Source organism: Centruroides vittatus, unplaced genomic scaffold, assembly GCF_030686945.1.
Source record: "Centruroides vittatus isolate TY-2023 unplaced genomic scaffold, ASM3068694v2 contig_882, whole genome shotgun sequence".
Classification (NCBI taxonomy): domain Eukaryota; kingdom Metazoa; phylum Arthropoda; class Arachnida; order Scorpiones; family Buthidae; genus Centruroides; species Centruroides vittatus.
The window spans coordinates 837,936-865,924 of record NW_027122574.1 but is presented as its reverse complement, the minus strand read 5'-3'; the positions used below and the strand labels follow the sequence as shown (position 1 = coordinate 865,924).

The 27,989-nt window shown below is 29.6% G+C and overlaps 1 protein-coding gene across 4 annotated transcripts in view; it reads left to right on the top strand.

Moving 5' to 3' along the window:
* Positions 1-27,989, top strand: part of LOC136983421 (innexin unc-9-like) — a 44,959-nt gene that overhangs the window by 8,530 nt on the left and 8,440 nt on the right. The window contains exon 1 of one of the 4 annotated variants that reach the window (XM_067280154.1): positions 22,299-22,463. The exons of the other annotated variants lie outside the window; for them this stretch is intronic. The gene's annotated coding sequence lies outside the window, so the exon portion shown is untranslated. Of the gene's footprint in view, positions 1-22,298; positions 22,464-27,989 lie in introns of those variants that run through there. 4 annotated transcript variants of the gene reach the window in all.

Here is a 27,989-nt window from a genome sequence, read left to right as displayed (position 1 = left end):
CCAAAAACAACTAATAGGTTGGAGAATCGGAATAAATTCACAGTCAGCTGCGATCGACAAATGACTAGTGAATTGAATGGAAGGAATCGTAGAAGAGGAAAAAATCCAGAATTCCGTTACAAATGAGGAAGTGCTAGAAATTAATGGCGATGTTTCTCCGTTGGTCGTTTTCTAATATTCTTTTATTCGTTCTGTAGATGACACCATCTGTTTGTTAAAGGGTTTTCACTAAATCGCTATCTCAGAATTAAATCCGCTCCACCCAACTAAGTCCATCAAGTATTCATCTGCAAAGTCTTCGACCTCTTCCTCCATGTCTCTGTTTCTTGACCCTTTTTGGTTTTAATTCTTTCTTCCCCTCTCCTGGGCGTATTTTCTAAAATATATTAAGCACCATTTTACCTATTCGAGTCATCCGAAATAAAATTTAATAGGTCGATAAGGTTTTATAGCCATCTAAATTTGGAATATCTTCTATATTTTTTTTCTTTCTTTCTTTTCTGTAAAAAATTGAAGAGAAATTTTAAGAAAGATAAATTATTGTAGAAATATTATAAAAATTTAACTTATTAAAGCCTTATTACCTACGTTATAATATGAAAACTTAAGATAAATAGAGTAATTTCATAGGCAATTTTATCTAATTTTTACCATAATTAGATTATCTTATTGAGATTTTCCTAATACTTTTTCTAATTCTTCCTCTTAAAAATAATGAACCAGCCGTTATTTAATGACCGCAGCCATTAAATAATTATCCGAAAATAACAGATAATCCCACATAAGTATCAAAACTTGTAAAAATAAAGATTTTAAGACATTTTAAAAAGTTCGTCTCTAACTTATATTGACGTGAATTTATATACACAGTCCATAAGTGCGTGTGTGTATTTTCTTCTTCTTCTTCTTCTTCTTTTTTGTCTCATTTAAGAGAGGATAACTTTAAACAATGACTTCATTGGCGCCATTGGGGCGGATGTTGGCAGTTTTTTGGAATAAAGTAAAACTCATTAGTCTAAAAACTTCTTCCGGTTGACGAACAAAAGGACCACACTAATGGATAACGCACTGTTCTTGGTAAATGTTTACACTAAATCAACACCCTCTTTTGATATTCTATCGAATGATGCCATGCGAGTTTCGACTCTTTCTTCTTTTCTTTCTTCTTCTGGAAAATTTTACAATGAATTCTCTGAAATTCTATAAATTTTCAGCCTCGATTATCTCGACGATTGGCTTAACAAACCAAATTGGTAAATGAGGTGAAGACTATTACGAAAATCTTTTAATGTTTACCACTAATTCTTAAAGTCTCGATGGCAAAACTTGCTTTCATACATTTATTTCTATTGCTCTATTCTCGCTCCTTTCACATTTTTCTAGAAATCCATTGTTTTCCCTGTTTTCTACGCTTACAAGTAAAAATTCCCTGAATACTCGCCCTTAAGTGAGATTTTTCTCGGATCAGAATTTTAAATATTAGAGTTCTAAGTGGATGATAACGTTAAGAAAATACATTTTTAATATTCTACACTACAAGGATTTCCCCTTATTTAGGGATTCAGATTTTTCTATAATTACTATCGAAAATACATAATATTAAAAATGTTCCTGTCCCACATTTCTTTACTTAATTTATATCCCCATATGTATATAATATCTGTAAAATATATCTTAATTTCTCTCCTTATAATCAAACTTAATCTCAATTTAATAAAATTTATTATTAATTTCATATCTTACAATTTTGGAAAGTTCCCCAATGTCTCTTAATTCTTCCATAAATATTAAAAACTGAGTCCTTAATTATAAATTCACTCCAAATTTCTTTATAATTGCCACACTGTTTACTAAAAATACATTTCTTCCAGTATATATGTCACGAAAATCCTTACCATTTCTTCCAGTATTTGCCATGAAAATCCTTACCATTTCTTCCAGTATTTGCCATGAAAATCCTTACCCTTTCTTCCAGTATTTGCCATGAAAATCCTTACCCTTTCTTCCAGTATGTGCCATGAAAACCATTACCATTTCTTCCAGTATTTGCCATGAAAATCCTTACCATTTTTTCCAGTATTTGCCATGAAAATCGTTACCATTTCCTCCAGTATTTGCCATGAAAATCCTTACCATTTCTTCTAGTATTTATGTCACGAAAATCCTTAAATTTAGGGAATAATTTTATCTTTTCCAAATTACCCAGAATTTTTTACAATTTAATCGTAATTCCTCATAGTTTCGTCATTTTTATATGAATAAAATCATAGGAAAATGGTTAAAAAGTGTGAAGATTCGGCACTTGGCACCAAACATCAGATTATAAAAGTGACCTAGTTACAAATGGCGATCGCCCTAATTTAAAATATATATAACATTCTTAGACATCGATGTACAAAAAAGTATTTTATTTTATTAAAAAAAAAAAAATAAAAAAATGTAATCCAAAAATCCATTCTGTGTAAAAAATTTGGGAATTTTTCATAATTAAATAATGTCTTAATTTATATTATTATACTTACATAAATATTCCAGTTTCCGGTTTAAAAAGATGCTACTTGGAAAAATGATGCGGAAGATCAACATCGTTTTCTTGAAACTCTATCATAATTTTAGCATGGAATCAGACAAATTTAGAGATTTTTTTACAATAAAATAGTATTTTATTTTAATTAATGTTATTATAATTACATAAATACGCCAGCTTCCGGATAAGAGAGATGCTACATGGAAAAAAAAAGATGCGGAAGAGCAGTATCATTTTTCTCGATCTCTATCGTCATTTTAGATATTCTAAAAAAAAACCATTCTGGCAAGACAATCATCGATACGAAGCAATGAAGTGAGAAGAAGTTAGATTCGATGGTCAAAAACTAATCTTCCAAAACGCGACTCGTCTCTTATCATCCTTCCTCTATCTTATCCTATCGAGAAAAGAATCAATTTTTTAAAGGGCATTATCGAAACAACTTTAACTTCTCCTTTTTCCGAATTAAATTCACAACTATTAGCCTTCTATCCATGATTATAAACTACCAGCTATTCTAAGAATTAGCCAGAGGACAATAGAGTTTGGCATCCCAATAATTTTCAATCACGATGATGGAATTTTATCGATGATTATTAACTGTTGATTAGAGGAATAGTTGAGATAAATCACGAGTTTTTAATTGCATTTGAGCGTGGATAATTCAATTAAATCACGTTTTTTTCCGGGCCAGAACGTCATTAAGCGAAGAGAATGGAGAAAATGAACGATAATGATGATTAAACTGTCTCAAATCAGTTGGAGTTAAACGAGGCAATCGGGTTCGATTCGAGTTTGTCTGGAAGCTGCAAACACTTAATAAGACAATTAAAAATATTATTTAATTTAGTAGGAGAAACAGACCTTTATAAATTTTGGACTAAACGAGTCAGAGTCGACAATTAAAGGCACTCGTGACAATGTCTACTCATCCATTTGACGATTAATGGGTCATAATTGAAGTGTTACCTGGTGTGAATCCCTTTCTCTTACGTTCGCACCTCCGCTTCTGGGGGTAACTTAAACGCATCTGGGAGAGTTGATTGGATAAAGATCGTCGTCATGGTAACCGTCCTGCGGTTTTGGCGTCATTATCGACTCAGATTAGAGAAGCGATTAACAGATTGACAAAATTAGATTTGTTTCCTTTAGTTAGAAGACGGACAGAAATACCACAAATGGCCACACTTTACACTTTAATACATCCAAAATCGTTGTGTTGGAAGATAATTTGTTTGCCGAACTTTGGCTAAGTACTATAAAATTTAATTGCTCGTTATGTTTATAGTAAATTTGGCAACAGTCGCCCGTGTGCCATTCCTCTCCCCCTTTTTTTTAAAGGAGAAATTCGACAGATTTATCCTCTCCTAGATGAGGTTTGATGATAAAATTGATGCAGAGACGAATCGGATTTTCCAATTTAAATCGTTTGTGAATAGAGATGATGCGGAGCTGATTAAGGAATTTGCAATTTAAATTGTGTTTTCCCCAATTAAACTAAATGTGATAGTTCATAATTCGAAATTTATTGTTAACTGTGGGGAATTTAATGTAAGGTGTTTGAATATAAATTCTCTAAATGCTCTAATTTAGTGTACGATATTTAGGAAAGCGTAGAGTATTTAGAAAGAATAGAAAGGCATTAAAATATAATATATTTAGGGAATTTATGGAGAGGTTTTAATATAGAGTTAGAAATAATAGTAAGCTTCAATGTAAGGAAATTTAGGAAAACTTCAATTGAAGATATGGAAGAAAATACAGAAAAGTTGGTGTAGAGAAGCACTAATGTAATATATTTATGGACGATTGGGGATATTTTTATGTATTTAACAAAACAATATTAAGGTTTATTAAGGATGATTCCATGTAAGGAATGAAGGAAAGAGTAAGGATTTCAATATAATATATATATGAATTTTAGATAATCAGGCAAACTGCTGTGAATATTAATGCATGGAATATAGTAGAATTAGGGAAATTTAAGCATTTGGGGTACATATACTAGCGAATTATACTCATTCATGGAAAATTGACAAATTTATTGAATTTTAGCGAAGGATTATGTATTTAAATATTGGAAATTATTGTAAATTTGAATTAATAATTATATTGTACTTTATGTAATAATTTTAAGTTTATAAAAATTTGTTAAGCTGAATTAAGAATTATAAAATAAGTAGATTTTTTAATAATTACTAAAATTTAATCTATATATATTTTTTTATAATAAAATATTTCCTCATTCTCTTCCACCTTTTCCTCTCTCGCTCTTCCACTTTCTCTTCTTTCTTTTGCTCTTTTTCCTCATTATTATCCTCTTTCTCATTCTCCTTTTCTGTCAATCCTCTTTTCTCTTTGCTTCTTATTCTCTTATGCTGTTGCTCTTCCTCCCTCCTCTCTTAATCATTTTTCTCTCCTGCTCTTTCTCTTCTTTCTTCTGCACTTTCTCCCTATCTTCCTCAAAAAATACAAACATCAATTTACATTAGGCCTATAACAACATAATATGTCATATGAAGAAAAAATATAAATCGATTTATATAGGATTTATCACGTTTTGGGGCAAGATGACGAATGGTTCTCCCATCGACGAAATGACTCAAGTAAAAAGGTGCAACTTCCACGATAAATTTTTAAAATCATTTATTAAATTAATATACAAAATGTTCCTTTATACTAAAATCTTATAAACAAATTACCATTTTTTTAAAATTTAATGTTTTTCACCTAGTAAAATGAGGAGAGAGGCATTAATTTATAATCAAAGGCATCATAACTTATACTCGTTTAAACACTTTCTTTAATTTACGATCTTAAATGCCTGTAAATTCGGTTTACACTTCATTTTTCAATTTAAAAAATTAAAAATTATTATAAAAAAAAAATTAATATTTGTCTTTATGTTTAGAATCTTTTAAATAGTTTTAATTTTTGCTTCGATTTTTCTCTTTCTCGATCATAAATGTTTAAAAAATAAATAGTTTTATATTATTTACAGCATTTCCTTTCCTTCCTCTTTATCTTTTAATCCCTATTTCCTCTATCTTACCTCCTGTTTTACCTCAGCATCATTCCTCCTCATCTCTTCGTCTTTTCATACCTTCACATCCCACCGATATTTTTCCTCGTTCTTTATCCTTTTCTATCTTTTTAATACTCTTCTTCCTTTTCTATTTCTTCATACGTTATCCTATTCTTATTTATCACTCTTAATCCTCATCTCTTCCCTATCATCCTACAACATTTCTCTGACATTGCTCCTCCTCGTCCTCTTCATCATTCTACTACTCTATTCTTTTTTTCTTCCTTCTGTTTTTCACTTCTTCCTCTTTCTCTCTTCTATTTCTAAAAACACGAACAGCAAATATTTTTGTCAAGTGCCATTTTTTGACAGATAAACGAGAAAAATTCGTTTCAAGTCGAAATTTTTTTTATGTGTTTCTAGTTGTTGGCCATTGTAATAAAGAAAGCAGAAGTCACGACGCGCTGTCCCCTTTATTTATGGAGGAAGAGAAAAATAAATCCGAGTCGATCGTCGCTTGATATGACAACTCCCAAGGGTGGTAAACACGTGACTGTCACACAATGCCAATTTTCTAGTCGTAGACTCTGTACCTCATAAAATGTTAAGTAAATTGAGTGTCGAACCAGTAAGTTTTTTCACTCTTCTCTTGTTTTTTTCCAGATTTTTTTTATAGCATCTCGTAAATTTCGAGGCGATGCTTTCATCAAGAAGATAGGCGGAAGTGTCTTCCTATCATTAGATATAAATAAGGTGTCTTGTTCCCCGTTTTCTTCCAACTATTTTCCTTGTTATTTCTTTTATCTACAGCTTAAGTTGTGGATTATTTTATTACGAATTTTTCCAACCTTATCCTGAATTAAATCCTTGAAAATTTCGTTATTGTTTTAAGGATTTAATCCAAGATGCGGAGGATTCGATCCGTAAAGGGATACGTTTCTACTTTATCTAAGACTATTTTTCACTTGTAAAGTATAGTTTATTGTGTTTGTAACTGTAGTAAACTGTGTTTAAGAGATCGAGAGAACGAGTTTTTAATTAAAAGTGGAATATAAAATTTAATTTAATGCAAATGAACTCGATTGTTTTTGCGTGAAGCATTTAAAGTTTCTTAAGTTGTATTTTTGTTATTTGATTTAGGTGAGAGATTTTTTTTTTAAATTTTCATTTGTAAGTTTAAATGTTTGTTTTCGCTTGCTACCTTCTATATTATTGTTTAACTTCTGTAAATCATTTTCGTCTTAGAGTATTTTCAAAAGCATTGTTTATATTTCCTAATATTGGTGCTCATCTTTCAAAGTTCTTGATTATTTGTTAAAGAAAGCATTGTATTTTATATAATAATTAAAATTTTCAAGAATCTCATTTGAAAATTAGTGCTTATTTTCCTATAATTACTTATAATTCTCTTTAGAGATTCTTTACTTTCTCGATATTATGGATTATTCTCTTAAAATCATTAGAAAATTTCCAGAATGCCTTCTCATATTCCAAAAATTATTGATTATTTTCTTAGAATCACTGGTTATCTTCCAGAAATAATTGCTTATCTCTGTGTTTCTCTGTTTTATTATCCTGCTTCCCCTTTCTCTCTCTTTATCATTTTCATCCTCCTCTTCCTCTCTCTTTATCATTTTCATCCTCCTCTTCCTTCTTCATCTTTCTCATCACTTCTCTTCCTCATCACTTCTCACCTCTTCCTCTTCTTTTGCATCTATTTTTAATACTTTCTACATCCGTTCTTATCCTCATTTCTCATCAGCACTTTTTTATTTTTTTATCTTTTCAAACATCTTCATCTTCTCCTTCTCCTACATTCTTAGTATTAGCTTTTTCATTCTCTTATTCATTTTAATTATTAATACTCTTCATCTTCTTTCTTCTGCTCTTTCTCTTTAGTGAAGTAGAATCGCTGTTCTGCTCCCCAAATTCATTGGTTTTAAGAGAAAGTTTTTGAAAATATTTTTAAAATTAAAGATAAACGAAGCAAATATTTCTATAAATAATAAAATTTTTTAAGTTTATTACTAATCTTCTAGCGATTTCAATGATTTTCTAAAGCAGGAAACATCAATTTTAATCAAAAAATCAATGTTTAATGATGCTAACTCCTGTCATTGAAAACACTTCTACGACAAAAGCGACGTCAAGAACCGCTTGGTTATAAATAATTTCTTAATTAATAATTAATTAACGTGATTATATTCTCAGAAGACAAACGTTACATATATATATATATAAAAAAAAATAGAAATTCTTCTCTTCGTCTTCCCTTCTACATCAAAATCCAGTTAGAACGGATGGTGATGCAGAGGAGCAAACGTGACAGAATAGGAAAATGTATAAAACATGGAATGATCCTTAGAAAAAGTTATATTACAAATAAATACGTGTTTAATTATCAGGAGAAACGTGAAAATTAATTTGCATCTAGACAAATAAGTTCCGTTCTGTGTCGTGAAGCGTGAATCGAAGTGCGTGACTCTCTCATCCTGGATGACAAAGATGAGGAGGATTTCTCAACATCCGGATTAAACGTATAGAAATTGATGATCTTTGATAATTTCTCAACATAAAGATGCACCTTTTCTCTAACTTTTCTACCATCTTTATCATTATTATTATTATATTTTTAGCAAATAAAAGTTTACAAATCAATTTTTGTGATTCGAGTTAATGAATTCTAACATTTTAAAATCTTCCATCTTTCGTTTAAATTGAAATTTTTTGATTTTCTTTCTTCAATTTCTTTAATAGAAATTACCGTTTTTGACTTTTTTCTTCTTATCCATTTGTCATTTTTTTAGATTTCTCGTTTGGAACTTGTCATTCCAGTCAAATGTTCGATGCTGCTTTTTGAGGATAGAAAACCAAAATGACAATTTTTATCCGAAAAATTTCTTTGTCTAAAAAATTGTAAAGCTTTAAATTGATTTATATCTTGTTAAAACTTTTTATAGAAGAGTTTAAATGAAAAATTTCTTAAGCATTTGTTACTGGATGCTATCGTTGATAACTTATCAATGATGCTGCGAAAGTATCATTTATAGGCTTAAATGGAAGAAATTTTTAAATATTCGGCTATAAAAATGTAAATTTTAAGATGGAAAATATCAGAAATTAAACTTCATAACCTGATTATATAAACTTTATACTGTTAACGATTGATTGAAACTTTAAATTTAACCTCAATTCATCATTAAATTTACACATTTACTATAATGTGAAGCGTATAGAACTAGAAGATTTTGATTAAAATTCGTGTTTAAAGTTTAAAATAACAGTAAAATAACCGCAAAATCTATCGGATAAAGGAAATTTGTTCCATTAAACATCACAATCCATTTCCTGGATTTGAGAGGATGCTGATAAAGAAAAGCATCTTGCTCTTCCTTTTTTAAGAAAGATGTAGGATCAAATAACATTACATTTAGTCCTCTTTGAAGGAGGATAAAGAATCCTTCTGAGATTTTTATTCAAATTAAAATGAAATTACACTCCCATTCGTTTAATTAAAACGTCTCAAAAGTGATTTTCTCCATTGGAGTTTTCCAACTTTAGAATATTTAAAAACTCGAATTTGGTGGAGGGCATAAAAATTTCTTTGTTCTGGACAATTCCCAAGAGTTTTACCTTGAAGTTTTGAAAATTTATTTGGAGTAAATGACGTCAAGGACATACATCTACTTCCGTTTTTGACCTCTTAAAAATTTTCTATCGATAAAAATGCTGTTTAAAACGGAACCAGGCAAAGAAGAATTGCAAGATCTTTGCTGAACTTGCAACAATTTTCAAAGGATTTCGAAGGATTTATTTCATTTTTAGTGTGTAAAGCATTGAGAGAAATGCTTATGCTATCATTTTATCCTCTTGTTTTGTTTGTTCATCTCTAAAATTCACAGATTCAATCAGCATCCGGATGCTGGAGATTGGGTCTCTGCATCATTTCTCTTTATAAATTTGGAAAATTTTAACTTAATCAATTCTAAATTTTTAATTATTTAACTAATTTTAACATTAAATCTTCAATTTTTAACTGTAAACATAAAATTTTAATGGAGATTCTCAAAACTTTGGAAATGACAGATAAAGTTATTTTCTAAAATTGAAGAACAAAGGATCCATTTAAATCAAACTTTTTGAATTTTCACAGTATAATTGTTATATTTAGTCTAAAATTTTAATCTCTTCTCTCTTTATTTAGCTCAATTTTCCTTTCTTAGACCCTGTTAAGAGTTATCAAATCTAAGTAATGCATATACGGATGAAGGGAAAGTAAAGAGAATTTATTATTATTTTAAAAGTATTTTCTAAATTTTCTCATGAATATTACTTTCTTTAAAGTGTAAACTTTAGTTTATTTTCATTACTTTCGATAATTAAGTCTACGAAGTTTCTAAATTAATCCAATTTCCCTTTAATTCTGAAGTTGGTTTCGATTAACTCCCATTTCAAGTTCAAAGTACAAGAAGTTGATTTTTAGTTAATTAAATCTATTTTTACTAAATTCTTTCTATTTTATTTGATAAATTTACTTATTTTCTCCCTTTTTTATTTGATTTTTCTATTATATAAAGAGTTATCTCTTCATATTTTAAAGAAAATTGAGTACATTTCAGGAAAGTTTACACGATAATATGATGTCTTATTATTATTTTCTCTAAAATATTATTAATTCTAGAGAAGAAAATTTAAACTGTAATTCTACAATTCCTGAATTTTCCAGGAAAAAATCCTCAATTAAATTCAAGAAATTTAACTTAAGAAGTGTTCGTTTGATCAGAAAATTCATTTTTTAAAGTTAATTTCGTGTCTTTAATTCTTGTTTAAACCCAATCGAATTTTAGTTAATACGGTTCCTATATTCACTTCAGTTACAATTCTTTCATTTTCTGTAATTAAATTCGAGTATCCAGTTCTTAAATTCTGTTAGGTTCACCCCTTTCAGTTACAATTGTTAAATTTAATTTGCTTCCTTCTCTTCCTTTGATATTTTACCTCAACTTTCTGAACAGATCGGATGGAAAAAAGGATCCTTTTTTTGATATTTTTCAAATTTTTGAGGTCCAAAATTCATAAAATTCATAAAAAAGACCTTTTTTGAGGTAAAAAATCTTGAAAAAAAGAATCGTTTTTAGATTTAAACTTCAAAGACACGTCAATTTTCATGCTCTTATCTGAGAGTATGAAGAAATTTCACATCCTGTGTCTTCTTACACAAGTGAATTATCCTGTAAAGGATCTTCTTACCTAAGATTATCTTTTTGAAGGATGAAAGTATCAGAAATTCTCCTTGTTAGGAAGAGTTTTTGAGGTCCACACCACTGAAAAACATTAATTTTTTCATATTCATACCTCATCAAGACGGTTTCTGTGAATTATATCTTGCAAAACGAGTGTCAAAACTTATAAAAACTGAACGTTTCGAGGTTCAAATCTTAGAGAAGAGAATATTTTTGAGAATTAAACTTCATAAAGGATAATTTGGAGGCTCTCATGCAAGGAAAAATGATATTTTTTGAGTTCATACTTTAAAAAATAAGTTTGAGCTTCACATTTTATTTTTCCAGGAGTCAATACACAAATTGGCTTTAAATTACAGTCATAAAATTAAAAATAATGATAATCTAATAGAGCAAAAGACGATAAAACAGGAAACTTTGCACCATTAGGATAATAAAAGTAAATTTTTCCTTCGGAGAACGGAGCAAAATTTAATTTTCAAAAGGAAAAATCGATAAAGAATCCGCATCACTTATCTCTAATTTAAATATTTTGAATTTTGGATGCGAGAGGGATTAATTCGCAATTATAAAGATGCTAGTAAAGAAAAAAGAGAAATGTTATCCCATATAAAATCGCCATAAAAAAGCAGAAAAAGCAAATGTTTTATTGAAAATGTTTACAGAGAGCTCAACAGATGCATCATCTGAAGAGAAAAACTCGTTCCAACTCGACTTGTTATAGGATAATAAAACGAACGTAAAATAAATTGAAATCGAAACAAGAAGTAGAAAAATATTTCGAATTTTTCTTCTTCTTCCTCTTCTTTAATAAATTTTATCATTTATTTAATATTTTTTTATAAAAAATCGAACAGTTTCTGCACGTCATATTAGTTAAGAATGCTTAATTAAGGAAGAATAATATACATTTTTACGTGTTAGATGTAATTACTCTAACGTTTTCGGGTGTTTTGTACATTCCAAACTTGCAGAAGGAGAAATTTTTATATAAATTCGACACGTACTTTTTATCCAGATGATCCATTAACGAGATACATAAACTGCTACATAGAAAGATGTTTGAATAACAGGACAGTTTGGCACTCCAAATATGTTGGGAGGAGCGATGTTCTGCACGAATTCCTTAATTATTTACTTATTTTTAGGTGTTTTTCTATCCAAAAAACGTCATTTTTCTACTATAAAAATTTATAGTTAGTGATTAAAACGTGTCCCAAAATGTCTCATCATCCCGTGTGGAGTTTAATCAACTTTAAGGTGCTGATAATTATTTTAAGTGAATAATGCATATTTATACTCATTTATGTATAGAATTGTATACTCGATATAAGCCTAAATGGCATAAAAATGACAGAATTAACCTCAGAATCTTAGGGGTTTTTTTTTCTGCAGCGAAGGTAGGGGCTTGATATAATTGTCGACGTTGTCTGAGATGCTGCAGAGAGGATATAAGAGAAGGTAAATGACGTGCCAGGAAACGATGGGGTGTTGACGGTTGGCAAATCTCGGTCACATGTTGGTGACAAGATTTAAACATCGCCAAACCACTTAAGCTGAAGCTAAAGGCATGGAAACGTTGCTAAAGCTGCAGCAGAGTTTTTGGAACACTTCCAAAGTATAGCATTTGGAAGCCGAGAAAGCGGTGAAGAAGACGTGATAGGAACAACACAGAAACGGTTTGAGAGTGAGAGAATGATCCCAGATTAAAAATATCCTCCACTCCATCTCTCTACACTTCTACAGAATTGTTAAATCAAGATGTTGATATCTGTTACTTCGAGCCCCATTTGCATTTACAATATAATAAAATAATACTTAAATTATACGACGAAAAATAAATAAGGCTGTCAATGGCAGATTTTTATCGAAGAATTTTATTTTTCCTTGTATTTATATATATATAAAAGATGCTTCGGGAAAAATATTTTATTTGACTTTTTTTTTACAGAATAAGCGAGAATAAAATGCGCCTGGCAAATATATAAATGGAATTTTCAACGATTTAAGTTGGAAAAAGTTCTCTTTTTTTAACTTTTAAATAATAAAAGAAGTAACATTGTGTTTAATGCTTGCCCACTTTAACAATTGCTGAAAGGATAAGAAGGAGGAAGATGCTTAAAAAGAACACAATTAAAATTTATCTCGATAACTCGTGCACGTCTCGAGAGAAGAATTTATCAATTTTGTAACGATTTAAGTATTAATTTTAACAATTTACTTAAATATCTACGTTTAAATGAGTCATTTCACGAGAAAAGCCGTTCTCATTTTTTAACGATAATTTTGATTTATTTAAATGTTTCCTATTATATATATATATATATTTAAAAAATTCAATTTTGAAGCTTCTTATCTACAATAATTCGAGAAAAAAATATAAAAATAATTAAAATAAATGTAACGAAATGCAAATTTAAAATCCCAGTGAGAGGAGAGTGCCAATTGAATACTGTATCTAGACATTTTTTGCGTGTTAATAAATCAGTTTAATTGCCGTTATAACAGAAGTCAAGGATATAAAAAATAAGCAAAATACCATAAAGAATTGGTAGAAAAAAATAATAATAATTCAAGTAAAATATTTAGCGTTATGGAAATGCTGTAATTGCGAGTTGGCGACAACAAGCTTGACAGAAAAGGTTTTTGTGTCTTCAGAATCTTTCTCCATTTTCACTCCGGTGGGCAAATTGCCAACTAGGATATAAGAACAACGAATAGAAGGGGGAGAACTTCCTTTAGCACAACCTTCCTTTCATCTATAATAGCACGACAATCATATTTTATCGAAGCAAAGAGATCTACATATCGATCTCTAGCAAAATAACTCTCTCTGATCTTCTTTCACTTGTTAAATCTAAGTGTAGATGTTAAAGTCCTAACTGAAGGTCGTTGAAGCTATTTCTTACACTTTAACTGGTCAATCTGGATCTTTACAGTAGATAGATCTTACTTTACGTTTTTGCAAAAAAAGTAGATTATGTTTCTCAATATCCATCGATACTTGGGATGAGAATTTATCCAAAAATTCTTACTTTAAATAGATTTTAGTCTATGCACACTCACACACAATGTGATTCTTACTTAATTCTCTGGATAATTAAAGAATGGAGAGTGTTTTAGACTAAAATTTTATTAATAGAATAAGAAAACGGATGCAAAATTACATATAAATAGTTAAAATTTTAGTATTGAGTGTTACTTACACTATAAATTTTAATGCGATTTTAAATAAATTGACCTTATTAAACGAGAGAAAATCTAGTTTAAAATATTAAAAATTTGACATTTTAATATTTAAAAAATAGGTCGGTATTCGTAACTAATTTATCAATGAATCATTCATCTATTTTAAGCGTAGTATGAATAATATAATTGGATTTTTCTTGTTGCATTTAGCTTGGTTTTAAAATATTTTAAATATTCCTTGCACCAAATACATTTTTAAAAAGACAATATTTATAGAATATTCTATTTAAAAATTATATAATATTAAGTTATTCCTTTTCTATAAACGAAAAAATCAAACATTTATCATTTAACGTTCGACGTAACTTCACCGCAATACATTTAAATATGAAGGAAAAGTGTCATTTACAGGCGCAACAGATTACGATTCATTTTTACATTTATTTAAATTTTGACAGTAAAATTGCTAAAAACTCGAATATTTTGTTACTTTTATAGATTATTTATTAAAAAATTCAATTATTTTACTATATTCAGCTGACTTTTTAACCGTAGTTAAGCATACAAAGATAGTTAAAGATGTTCTGCGTATGTTCATCCGACTACTCAAATATAATTATAGTCTCTAACTAGCTACAGATATTCAATTATGCTTACATAGTTGTAGCTATTTATATACCTACACAGACCTATCTAACCATAGCTGATTGCATGAATATAACTCGGTTAGATGTAGATATTCAATTATGCTTACACGTTCAACCATGGATGGAGACAGCCCAAGTATTATAAATATTGTTCAATATCTAAGTTGAATATTAAACATAGAAAAATAAATTTAAAATAAAAAAAAACACACACAATTTAACAGCTTTTCTTCCTTAAAATGCGTCAAGAGATGCGATATTTGTTTCCATTTTACAGCTTTAATTTTAGCATCTCTCCATCAATTTATTCAGCGAGAAGTAATATATTGCTAGATCTTCCACCATAAATTTTGATGAGCTTAAACCTCATAATGATTAATAGCAATTGATTCAGATCATTTAATCCAAGAGAGAGCATTTTGCTGGGAAAACTATCCACACAAACACAAGACAAGAGAGTAATGAGATAGAAAATCTGCTTTCAATTTTTAAGAAATTAAATTTAGTAATTTGAAAATATCCAAAAATCTTCTTCGTTTTCGTTGGAGACAAAAGTTCGAGCGGTAAAAAAGAAGGGGAAAGTGTCAAATTTGACTTTCGTAGACGAGAAAAAACAATCAGATTGATTTAATAAGACAAATGTCATCTGTCATAAACGTATTTTTAAATAGAAAGAAAAGTTGAACGTTATTTCTCAATACTTTAAATCGACTTTGTAGAAATTAATTTCAATTATTTACGGTAGATTGAATTTAATTATCTAACTCCAAACCCAAATTGTTGATGAAGAAGTAACTAATGACATAAAATATGGATAGATCTGTATAAAATACTTCGTAAAATTTCAATATGTAGAAAATAAATAGTTCATAGACATTAATTCTCTTTTATTGTAAAACTCTAAAGGATTTAGTCTCTTTTTCCTGATTTAATATAGCCTTAATATAAAGAAATTTATCCTTTATAATGATTTCTATCTACAGTATAAAGCTCTAAAATATAGTAGATATATTAATATAATATTTATACACGTATCTGTAAATGAATTACTATTCTTTAGATAATATTCAACTGTAAATCTTTAAATATATCTTCGTTTTTAACAAAAATCTATAAGAAAAAAGAACTACTTTATGTGAAATTCTTATATTTATTCCAAATGTATGAAGCTTCACACGTGTAAAATTTAGGAGAAAATCGAGATAAAATCATTATAATTTAAATGAAATATGCAACATAAATCCTTAATTTTCAAAGATGTACAATAAAAACTATAAATAAATCTTTACTTATTTCATAATAATTTATACATTTTGCTATACTAAACGTACTTTAAAGAAAATTGTTCCAGCATCCTTAGAACTGTAGATACTTTCATTCCTGTGGTTCTCTCTTCCTTTGCAGATATCCACGAATTGTAATGTTTTTCTACGGGATTTAGGGGAATATTTATCAGTTAAAAACTTCAAAATTTGTATCACTACTCCTCGTTTATATTAAAAAAACAGTAGGATAGAAGGAAGCAGTGGACCGAATTGAACACCATAGGGAACATAAATATAGAAGGGATCTCGTCCGAAATTGGTTGTACATCCAAACCATTTGAAAGTCAATAAGCTAGAAGATGTTTGCGTATTCCGCGTATGTTCTATCATTTGTCATCCCTTCTATCATTTCTTTATTCCATATTAAATATAAAGAGCCATATTTCACTCTAACAATAAATATAACCATTGTAATAGAATAGAAAAGATCAAAGTTTTAATAAGTTGCTGCAGCATTCGTAAGTAGAATTTTCTTTTTTTAATGGAAAAAACTTTAAAAAAAAGGAATTTTAAAATGTTGGGAATATTTTGATAAATTTCATTTAGACATTTTGCTGACTTTACTACAGTTAAATTTATACTGAACAACGTTACTTCAACTAGAGGAAGACCAAGAGCAAGAGCTTGATGCTTAGTAATAAAGACAAACGGATGGGAAAATTGTCTTACATTTATAAAATTAAAATAATTAAATCTTTAAAATTCGAATTGTATACAGTTTACTAGCGCTATTTTTTACTGATTTCACGTTGATCTTTTACTTCTCTTCTAGAAGTTTTCAGCTTATAAATCGTTGAATAAATAAATTTCAAATGGAACTACAACGAAACGTTCTCTTGTTTTTAGAAAAATGAAAAAATTTATAATTAATTAACTGTTAAAAAATTCATTTTAAAGAGTTTATCATACAATAATTACAAAGTTTACAACAAAATTAATTATATCGACGAGCCAGCATCTTAATGGACTCTTTTCTAATTTTATTAATGGAATAGTTATTTATAATTCCATGGGAAATTTAATAAATGCTGCTTTACAGTGAGCAATACTCGTACTTAACTAAAAAAAGAGTATCACTTCATTATATCATCAAAGAAAAATTCCAGCTTCTCCATATAATTACTGTGCCTTGTAATGTGCAATCAATGCTATTTTTATCGTATCGAAGTCACTTCTTTTCGAGTTTATGGCATCTAATAACACTAGTAATTATGTATTTTGTTAAAAATTCGAAATTTTAATTTATAATTCAGCTATATATTTCTGTCACGTTAATCACATTACCATCATCTGATGTAGAAACTCGCATCCTTTATCATAGGATAGCTTAATGGATCTTAGTTCCACATTGGAAAATGTAAGAAATTTTAATTCACGATTTAAAAAATATTAAATTATAAGTAAGAGAAGGCCTCGAAATAATAATTCATACGAAGACGTGTGGCCCTTAGCTGCAGATTCGTAACAAGAGGTCTTAATCTAAAGCTTGTTTAAATGAGTTATATCAGGACTTAAGACACTTTACGGAGAAATCTTTAGTCCAATGTATAAAATAAATAAATATTTTAAATTATTAGAATCTTAATAGAAAAATATATAAGAATTTAACAGAAAAATGTTTGAGTAATCTCGAAAAGTTTGCTATTTTCTTTGCATTTGGAAGTCATTCCATAAAGAAAACTATAAAAGTACTGAATGGGGATTTGCAACATACAAGGATCTTCTCTTCGTGAGGCTATTAACCAAACTAAATCGATAAAATAAAAATGTTAAGAATTATATATTTATATCTTAAATGCACAAATTGAGAAAAATTAGTCTTTATTTTAAATACGTCCTTAATTCGAATGGATAAAGATGCTCGACTGATGCGGATCATTAGCATCATCCACTTTTATCTTGGATTTAAGCCGTTAAACTTCTTAAAAACTTGTAAAATTATAGAAAAGTTAAGACCGTTTTATTTAATTTATGCAATTATTACAGAAAAAAATAAAAATATTTATTATAATTAATGATAATATTCTGCTTATCTTTACTCTGTATATCGAATTATCATTCGAAGAATCAAGTAAATTCATAAACATGAACGAGATAAAGTTTGCTATCTGAGTCCCTTACGTGAATATGAAGTAGTAACTGTATATAATTCTAGTTTATCTAAGTAAATTCAGCTTCTAGAATCATATATTTAGATTTTTTGAATCATAAATCTGGAATTATCTTTAATAATTTCTGTATAAAATGTAGAAACGATTATATCAACAGCTATCATTCTCCATATATTAAGTTGATGATTCTATGAGCTAATCGAGGATCCTGAGTTCAAATTTGGAAATCAGCATCTCTTTATCAAAGTTTTCAGTTGGATAGTTCATTACCTACCAGTTGCGAATAGTTTTAAACGTATAATGAATAAGAAAAATTCAATATAATGTAGCATCTATATAAATAACACAAGCTTCGACTCTCCTGAGAGAAAGGATGTTCTTGATCCACAGCATCCTTTGTCTCACAGAGATGTCAACAATGCTGATAAGTAGCATTTATAAATCTCTAATGCACAAGAAACGATTCTAAGATGATATTCACAAGAATATGTTGATTATGAGCCTATAAATGGGCTCCACGTCCTACACATCACACTTTCTTCTGATGGATTACCTTTAAAGCCCTACCTTACATAATTTGCCACTGGCAACAGCTTATTTATGTCTTTTAATTCGTTTTTTGGACCTTCCCAACAAGATCTGGCTCGTCTTTTCACGCTCAGGAGCAACGACAAGCCCGAAACACACAGCGAGAAAGAGCAATTTCCGACATATTTTACTCCTTTGCCTCGACGTTTCTCTCTAATGGCACACCCACAAACTTTTATTACAACTATAAAATGGCGCAACGTTATTGTTTCCTACCAATAACGTTCAAAAATGAACTCTCCCTTGTTGTAGAGAAACAGAAACTCGTTACCTTTCCACCCCTGTAGAACCTTCCTTTAATAACAATTCCTAAATATATCCTCTCCTAACGCTTGAATAAAAGAAGCGTAAATTATTAGTATCAAAACTTTCTTTATTCGCGAATTACAAACAGACAGACTTTCTTCCTGCACGAAAAATTCCTGATAAACGTAGCAACAATGTCAGAATGGAAAAAAGATAAGAAGGAGCATCGCTCCAATGGATGCAGATATTGATAAAAGTTACATCTCTAGCGAAATTTTAATTAAAATTCGTGATATCGAAGTGTAATTTCTTTACAAATGCTTAGATAATTTTATATAAATTTAAAATTCTTTACTCTTTTACAACTTTAAACTGTAAGATTAAGAGAAACATCATGCAATCTCTTATAATCCTCCTTATATATATATATATGTTGTGTATATGTAAAAAGCAGCATCCAGATTGAATTTCAATCATCTCCAGTTTGTTTATTTATAAAAATAACAAATTTTATCTTACAAATATTGAAAAGAGAAAGTAAATTACCTTTCTTTTCAGTTATTTTACTTAAAAATTACCCATTTCTTTTAATCTTCCTCATCATTTTAATGGTGAATATTTAAAGTTTCCCTTAAGAATAGCTTCAAATTCTGTAAAGTAGTATACAGATTAGGAGAAAAATAACTCTTTCAATCACGAAATTGAAGAGAAAAATTTGCTATTCTAATTTTTTTCCTGTAAATCAAGACGTTTTAATTGAAAAAACTTTAACTACTTAATCGAAGATTGAAGATTTATCGATCAAAAGTCTCGGTAATGAACAGTAAATTCTATCTACAATATGCGAGAAATCTTGTGATTAGATTGATCAATTTTTAAGTTCTGTATACTTAAAACTGTATAAATTAAATGAAAATTTAAAATTTTGAAGAGTTGGATGAGTAAGATTAAAAATTTTGAGATCATTGATGACAAAGATAATAAAGATGCCTAAAAAAGTGTTGTGTAAGAAAAGATGTGGCCTATAATTTTGACTACTAATATATAGATAATAAAGTACAATGTAAATAAAAATTTGAAGATTTAAATATATAAAAACACTAAAAATTTCTTGGAAAATTAGCGCATTCTCCAACTATCCAGTTGAGATTTTTGAGAAAGTGCTGAAGAGTTGCAAGAAAAATCAGAGAAGTGGAGAATAAAAACGGTTTAAACTTAAGATCAATTGTTGTTCTTAAGTTTAGACCATTTTTCTTCCAATCATATAAAATTGAAAGACTAAAGTCTCCTATTTTCCATGATCTACAATGATTATAGATCATGGAAAATTGGGATAACGAGATAAGATCATAATGTTGATATAAAGACGATGAAAAATTGATTATAATTTATAGTAATTATTTAGAGAAAAGCAGAAATAAATTAGAATATTAACGATAAAACTCTCCATCTTTTCCATATAATCAGATTCCATCCAATTCCAATTGATGCTGGTCGTATGGAGAAGATGAAAAGATGAGGTGATGCAACTTTATCAGCCAACCGAAGATGGAGACGTTCTTAAAATTTGAATTAAAAGTCTAATTTGCAGCAAATTAGAAGGAAAATTTTAAAAAATTTGTATTAAAGAACTCGGTAGCATCTGAAAGATAGTAACAAGAAGGAAACATCGTAAAGCCATAAACAAAGAGAATCCCGTAAATCCGATAATTAAGTTATCACGTCTTTAATAAATCTTCTCTTACTCATCCTCTAATGTAAACAAAATCGATGCAAAATTCATAAAAGTCGAGTTGTAAATTTAAGAAAAATTCTAAAAGTAAATATCACAAGATGCTTACTCTCACGAATTCTTCGTAGGAGAGAGGTAGGATCCAGTTTCCTCCTCTATTTATACATTATTTATAACGTAGGTGGATTTTTATCACTGTAGATATTGAATGAATCTTCTCCATTTGGTATCAATAATCGTCGTAAATCTTCTCCTTCCGATCCTTACAAATTGGTTCAAAATTCTCTTATCGAATCCTTCGGGTTAAGATGCTAATCCTAATAATCTCTCTGGTAGGAGTGGGATGTTTTGCATTCAAATGCTTATTTCTCCACTCGCTTCTTCCTTTTAATTACTTCATTTTGTCCTGTACTTGACCCGACCCTTCTTAAATTATTCTTTTCTCTTTATGTATAAGTAGAGGATGACCCCATTTCCACTCCGGACTATAAATTCTGCACTTAGTTTAACTGGTAAATAATCCTTTCCTTTCTTTTCTTCCGAATTAAATCTCGACCACAACAATTAAGATATGAAATTTACGCGTTTTTAATTCAAAAAAAGTGATTTATAACGTGATAACGAAGCTCCATTATTGCATATTTTGCTTATATATTTACATAATTTAATCCAAATTTGACAATTTAGATAGCAACTTAACGCTTTAAGCTTATTTATTAATTAAACTTTTAGTAGTTTTATTTATATTTTGAACTATTCTTCGACTTTCGAAGCATTCATTATACTTTTGTTCATCAAACTATGGTACTGTTAGAAAAGGATGCATCTTCATTGTAATGATTATGTACTGTTTTGCTTAATTTCTCTCTTACACTTTCATCTTTTTCATGTAATTTGCTCCTGATCATGTTCGAATTCTTTCTTCTCTATTGTTCCTTCGTTGAATGCATCACTTTCCTCCTCATCTCTGATCCCTATTGTCTCTCTCCTTACAAAGAATTAGCGTGGAGTCTTTCATAATTTTATTTAATCTCACGAATTCGTATTTAATTTATAATACATTTTTACTCCAACTTTATAAAATTATTTAAAATTTCTACTCGGCATCTCCACAAAGAATTATCAATGCAATAAAAGTTACAAAGCATCCATTCAAAAATATTAAAATTATTACTAAATTAACAATAATATTAATCAGAAAATTTAATTAAAACGATAAAATTCCTTGTTTACTCCCTATAAATAATCAAAAATTACAGCTTAACAATTAGTAGATCCAGCGTATCGACAACTCTTCCGACAAAAGTCATCATCATCCATTATTTTGTTGCACAGGAATATTCTGGAAAAGTCGGGGATTTTTCTGGGAAGGTTTTTAAACGGTAGCTGGAATTATCTAGTATTTTACATCATCATAATTAACAGAATCCCGCGGGAAGTGCAGCATGACGCCTTTAAGGTCGAACGTAGTTAAAGGTAGAGAGATAATGGTACGGAATAGGGGGGAATGCCATGCAAACAATCGTAACATGGAGAATGACGTCAGAACATAGACCAATGAGGTGAAAGCCGGTAGTGGATCGCTTTCCCAGTAGAGTAGTTGAAGAGGACGTCAGCCGTCCAATGAAAGGTTGATGGGCGAGAGAGATGGGACCACCAACGGGTTTGTGTCCTACTTGGAACGTTTGGCAGTGAGAAACGGAGTGGTTGTCACTAAAGTCGAATCTTTTGGTGTTTCCTAAGGCAATTTAGAAGGAAAATAACAGTTTTCTAACTTCTAAATGTGTGTAGGAGCGTTATACAATCGCACAATCAACTCAAGTTAATACGGTGAGTGTGCTTTCTGCATTCTTTTTCCCCCTTCGTCCCCGTTACAATATACACCTTCTGGCTCCATTTACTAGGGGGAAACCTCAGTTTCCTCTCTCCTTTATTACAACTTCGTCCCACTTTTAAAGCGCTTTGTAGTGGTTTGTATGATAATCGATACAGGTATAATTTAGGTCCAGAAGGTTGCTTGTCAGCGGTGACGTTTTACGTGTACGTTACGAGGGTTAATACGTGCATTTACGAGCCACAACGGGTGTAACGCTTGCCAAAGAACAAGTTTCAAAGTTGGAGGTCTGAGAGAATCGATAAGAGAACGAGCAACGCTGCAAAGGTTAAATGTAAGTGGAGGAGGTCAGTAAGGAATCTAAAAACGGGGTTAATACGAAAATAGAAAGTAATAGCTCGTAAATTAGAGGAATTAATACGTCACAAAGGGTGGGAAATTGTATAAAAAGTTGTAAATTTGAGAGTTTTGCAGCATCGTTTTAACAAAACAGCTTCTTCCCCGCCGAGCAAATGCAGTTTCTGTTTGGAAAAATAGGAATTTAACAATGATGTAGATGCAGAAAAACTCCCAAAAAATTGCTTAAAATGTGCTTGGTATCACAATGATGCGTGACAAGTTGAAAAAGTAATTTTTCTCCGCGTACTCCCACGTATAAGATGGAAAAGAATGGTTACGAGTTCTTCTACATGGTTATAGTAAAGCATAATCGTAGCATATGTTGCCATTTCAGACGTGGAACGATTTTTGTATGCCTGTAATTTTGTTAAAATGACAAGTTTGTTAAGATAATAAATTGCAAATGATAATTAAATGAGTGGAACCATAAATATTGGCTCATACTCTTCTGTAAAATTTAATTATGCGCCAGAATAATAATTTGGATGGCATTAAGTCATTCGGTTATAATAGCTTTCTGTTAAAGATAATTGCAAAGTTTTCGTTATGCAGATGCAATAAAGTGGGCGAAAGATCCTTCTCTCTGCATCGATTTAAATTATCTTTCACCTCACAGGATAATCTGACAGGATAAAGGATGATGTATATATTATATATTAATAATTCGGAATTATTTTGAGTGATTTAAAACGTCGACAATGATAACGAACGTGAAGAAAATGACGAAGATCGGGATAACGAAGAGCAGCGATGCTACTACAAATATATATATCTAATTTTAGAAGGAGGAAAATGATCATCAGATAGTATCAAACTGTGTGAAAAATGATGAATGGAAATATGGTGTGAGAAAATCAATTTTTCTAAAAATTGAACTTGAAAAGATGGGGAATAAGTAGAGTGGAAGGCTAGCAGACGTCGTGGCCTACATAATTCGGACACGTGGGTGTAATGTAGCCTAAAATGTTAGTCTTATCTGTATCCGTTACCAACGTTCGCCATTTTCTCTTAAGTGGCATCGGCCATATCGATAAGAAGTTTTTAATTTGTGTTCATCTTCTTGCTGAAGGTACATTTTTTCCATCTTCATAACTTTGGCCTTACAGGGTAGTAGTCGACTCCACTAACTTCCTTCTCACTCCTTAGATTTTACTGTCAAAATTACATCGCCACCCCTCCGAGAATCTTTATGAAAGTTTGATATTTCAATAGGAATTCTCTGGGATTTTTTTTTCCTTTCGTTTTTCTTTAGACATTGGTGATTTTTACTCGAGATTTTCTGTCATTTCGATGACTTTTTAAAAATTTTCTATTGTTTAACTTTAGAAAATTTGGCATAAAGCAATTGATTTGAATAAATTTATTCAGAAAAAAAAGTAGAAAAATGCATCAGGAAAACGAAAGAAGTTTAATGAGAAGACAATAAAAGTGCTGACGAGAAGATAATCAGGAGAAAAAATGATGAAAGTAAACTTCTTTTCATAAAAAAAACACCAGATCGAGATGCTGATAAAGATGTAAAATACTCGATCCAGACACGAAAAAGTCAAAAAATAAGCTTTTTTCTAGATGAAAAAAAGGCAAAGAACGTTACTCTTTGAGGAGATTTTTTTTTTTTTTTGTATTTATCAATAATAAAACACATTGGAAGATACAGAAAAAGAAACAGTTTGAAATAAAACTATTCGAATTACAATTTTTTTGACTTTTCGAATCGATAAATCAAATTTATTGCTATCTATCAAGAGGAACTCAAACTTTATTCCGTATTAAAAAACGCAAAGAAAGTGTATTTTTTTTTTTTGAAGCTGCTAAAAATTCCGATATTTCGACTTTCTTCTGGAAGATAATCAATGAAAATCGTATAAGAAAATAAGGAAAAAATAAAATATCATCTTGATAAGATGATATCAGATTTTAAAAATAAGATGAAATTTCTACAAGTTAGTGAAGAAAGAGAATCAGAATTTGTATGAATGAAAAAAATGTGTTTAGAGTAGAGTCATTAATCCTGGTTGACATATTGTTCATTTGTCAGAAACCAGTTGACATTTTCGGTATGTCAACCATTTCCTATGTGTTATAACTTAGCAGTAACGAGCCATTATCCACCACCGATGGGGATAAAAGGGATTTACACATTGCTAGGGATTTCTTTGCTGAAGATTTTCTCGTATCTAAAGAGGAGGAATACTGACGCACCAATCTAAGGATTTTTCTCTAAAATATCTTACCAAATTTTACAACGAAAAGGGAAAGTTTATCGGTTTAATTAGGAAAACGATAATGGGAGGATGCGGATGATAGGGATTTTTTTCTGATGAAGTGGGGATTTTTTTAAAAGGAAGATTGGAGTATTTTTTCTCATTTTTCGGGAATATTTTATATTCATGAATATTGAAAAATGTGCTTAAATATTAAGGGTTTTAATAAGAGAGAATATGATGTTTTTGATAGAAACAATGAAAGAAGGATTTTTCTGATAGGGATTTTTTAAAAGGAAAATTTAGGGTGTTTTTCTTCTTTTTCAAGAAAATTCCTTATTGATAAAGAAAATTATGTAATTCAAATAGAACAGAAGTGAAATTTCTATGATAGGAACGATTTTTTGATTAAATAGGGATAGTTCAGAAGAAAATTCTTATCATTTTCCCTACTTTTCGGAAAAATCCCTAAATATATAGAAGAGTTCTAAATAGGGAAATTATTTTAAAATTTTAAAATGAAGTGAAGCTATCAGATAAATTTTTAGTTAAGAAAAAATAAAAGATTTTTCAAATGAGAGGGAGAAATTCTAGAAATATTTCGAGAGAAAATTGAATTTCTTAGAAGTGACGTTTTCTTATAATAAAAGAGGAATAAAATAGAAAACTGTAATATTTTTGAATGGAAATATTTTGTGAAATAAATTCATTTCGGGGAATATTTTATGCCTATTTCATTAAGAAAGTATTTTGAAATTTCTACCATGAATATTTCTTTACATAAAATTCTTCAATAGGGATTTGTAATGTTAAGAATCTACACGTTGCATCGCAACATGTAAAATGAAAAAGAAAAAGAATATTTATGGTAACATAAGGTACGTACAGTACATAACATGTAAATAATTCAATTCTAAATATGCAATATTTCTACGTCTTAGAAATTATCTCTGTAATCAGGGAAATTCCCTAAATGTAGGAAATTTTTCTACTCAGGGAAATTTCCTTAAGTACACTGCATTTAAGGAAATACACCTTCCATTCATGTTTGAAAAAGGGAAACATTTTCTTGTAAGTAGGGATATTCTTTAAAATATCCTTACTCTTAGGGAATTTCCCTATAAGTAAGGAATATTCCCTAAGAATTTTCCTACAGGGAATTTCATAGAAAAATTCCCTGTAGGGAATTTTTCTGGATGTAGGGGATTTTCAGATTTTTTTATTTATAATTATCCTTCATTTTCAAAATATTCAGAAACTCTAAAATGAATTTTTTACTTAAAATAAAATTGCATTTCTGACGTAAATTATTGACTTTTTATACAATTTTGCAAATAAATTATTATCTATTTTAACACGAAACATGGAAAAAAAACTCATTCTGAAACTTCTAAATTTAGAATATTCCATTTTTAATTTTCAAAGAAGAGAATTTAAAAAGAGAAAAAGAGTAAAAAATTAGTTTCCGTCCTCCATAAAAAGCCAATAATTATCATTACAATGTTATAAATATTTAAATGGGGATAAGAACGAAGGAGAAGAATTCATTTTTTATGGAGAAGAAAAGCTTTTATTGTCCAAATTGCGATCGATGGGTGGGCGGTTTTTTGGCAAAGTCTAATGACGTCAGATATGTGTGTTGTGACCCCATATATCCTGTCACTATGTAGAGGATAAGAGGGAAGAAGATGTTTATTGCAATCTATCCAACCTCCCAATGGCCCCTTCTATAATATAAGGCTTTATGGCTGCATTCACGAACGGGATCTAACCCAAATTGAGACTTTTTCCGCTCTTTTTAACGCATTATTATGTTATTTTTTTCCTCTTTTTTAAAAAAAACTCTTCTACAGTTTAAATGCGGTTTTGGTATTGTACTAAGCAAGAGATTAACTCGCTGTAACTCAAGGGATATACTTACAATGATTTGTAGTGTAAAGTTAAGAAACACTGCATAATTTTTAGCTGTGTGGGCTTAAATTAAGACCAGAATCCTATCATTTATAGAATTAAAATTCGGATTTTAAGAGTTTTTACAGATAAATTCCCGGCTGAAATGCTGGATGTCGTAAGGATGCTGAAGCTGTAGCATCTTTAAGAACGTTACTATCCATATAGGAATCATCCATATAGGAGAATTAAGAATGAATTTACGAACAAAGTTGCATGTACTTTAATGTATATCTTTAGAAATTTATATACATGAAAGTGTGGATTCTTAGAAATGTATTATGTATTTAGAAGTTAATAAGGATCAAAGATAAATTTTTCCTAAAATTAAGAAATCACCTTCATTAGCAGATTTCTACATGATGTTAAATGATCTCTAGAATGTTTCCAGTATAAATCTCATTCATAATCACATGTATTATGATAATGAAAGGTGATGTTAATATATTACAGGGGCTCATCAATTAATTTTCGTTAAAGTCCGGAAGTATAACAGTGCATTATAATTAATAAACTCTTAATTAAATAATTATTATTAATCCTCACATTTTATATTTGAAAATACATGCATACTTATGAGAAAAATCGTATTTTTCTTTAAGATTTTCGTTAAAATTAGCCGTAAATTCGTATTTCATATTTAAAACAAATTTTAACAGATCAGCATCAATTTAACTAGCGATCTACATTATGTCACCACACGCATCTTTAGTTACAACAAGAGAATTCATTCTCAATTCTTTTACATAAATGGATGCTAGCTTGTGAATTATTTTGAAAAATCCCTTGTATATAAGAGCATTTATTACCCTTCATTCATAAAGCTCTCAGCATCCTTACAGCATCCAGCATTACTGTGGCATTCTTCCAAGTAGCAACCTCTCCCGGTCTTCAGTTTTGATTGACTTCCTTTAATAACTCTATAATTAATTAATCAAAATTATTATATATTCCTCTTTAAGAAACATT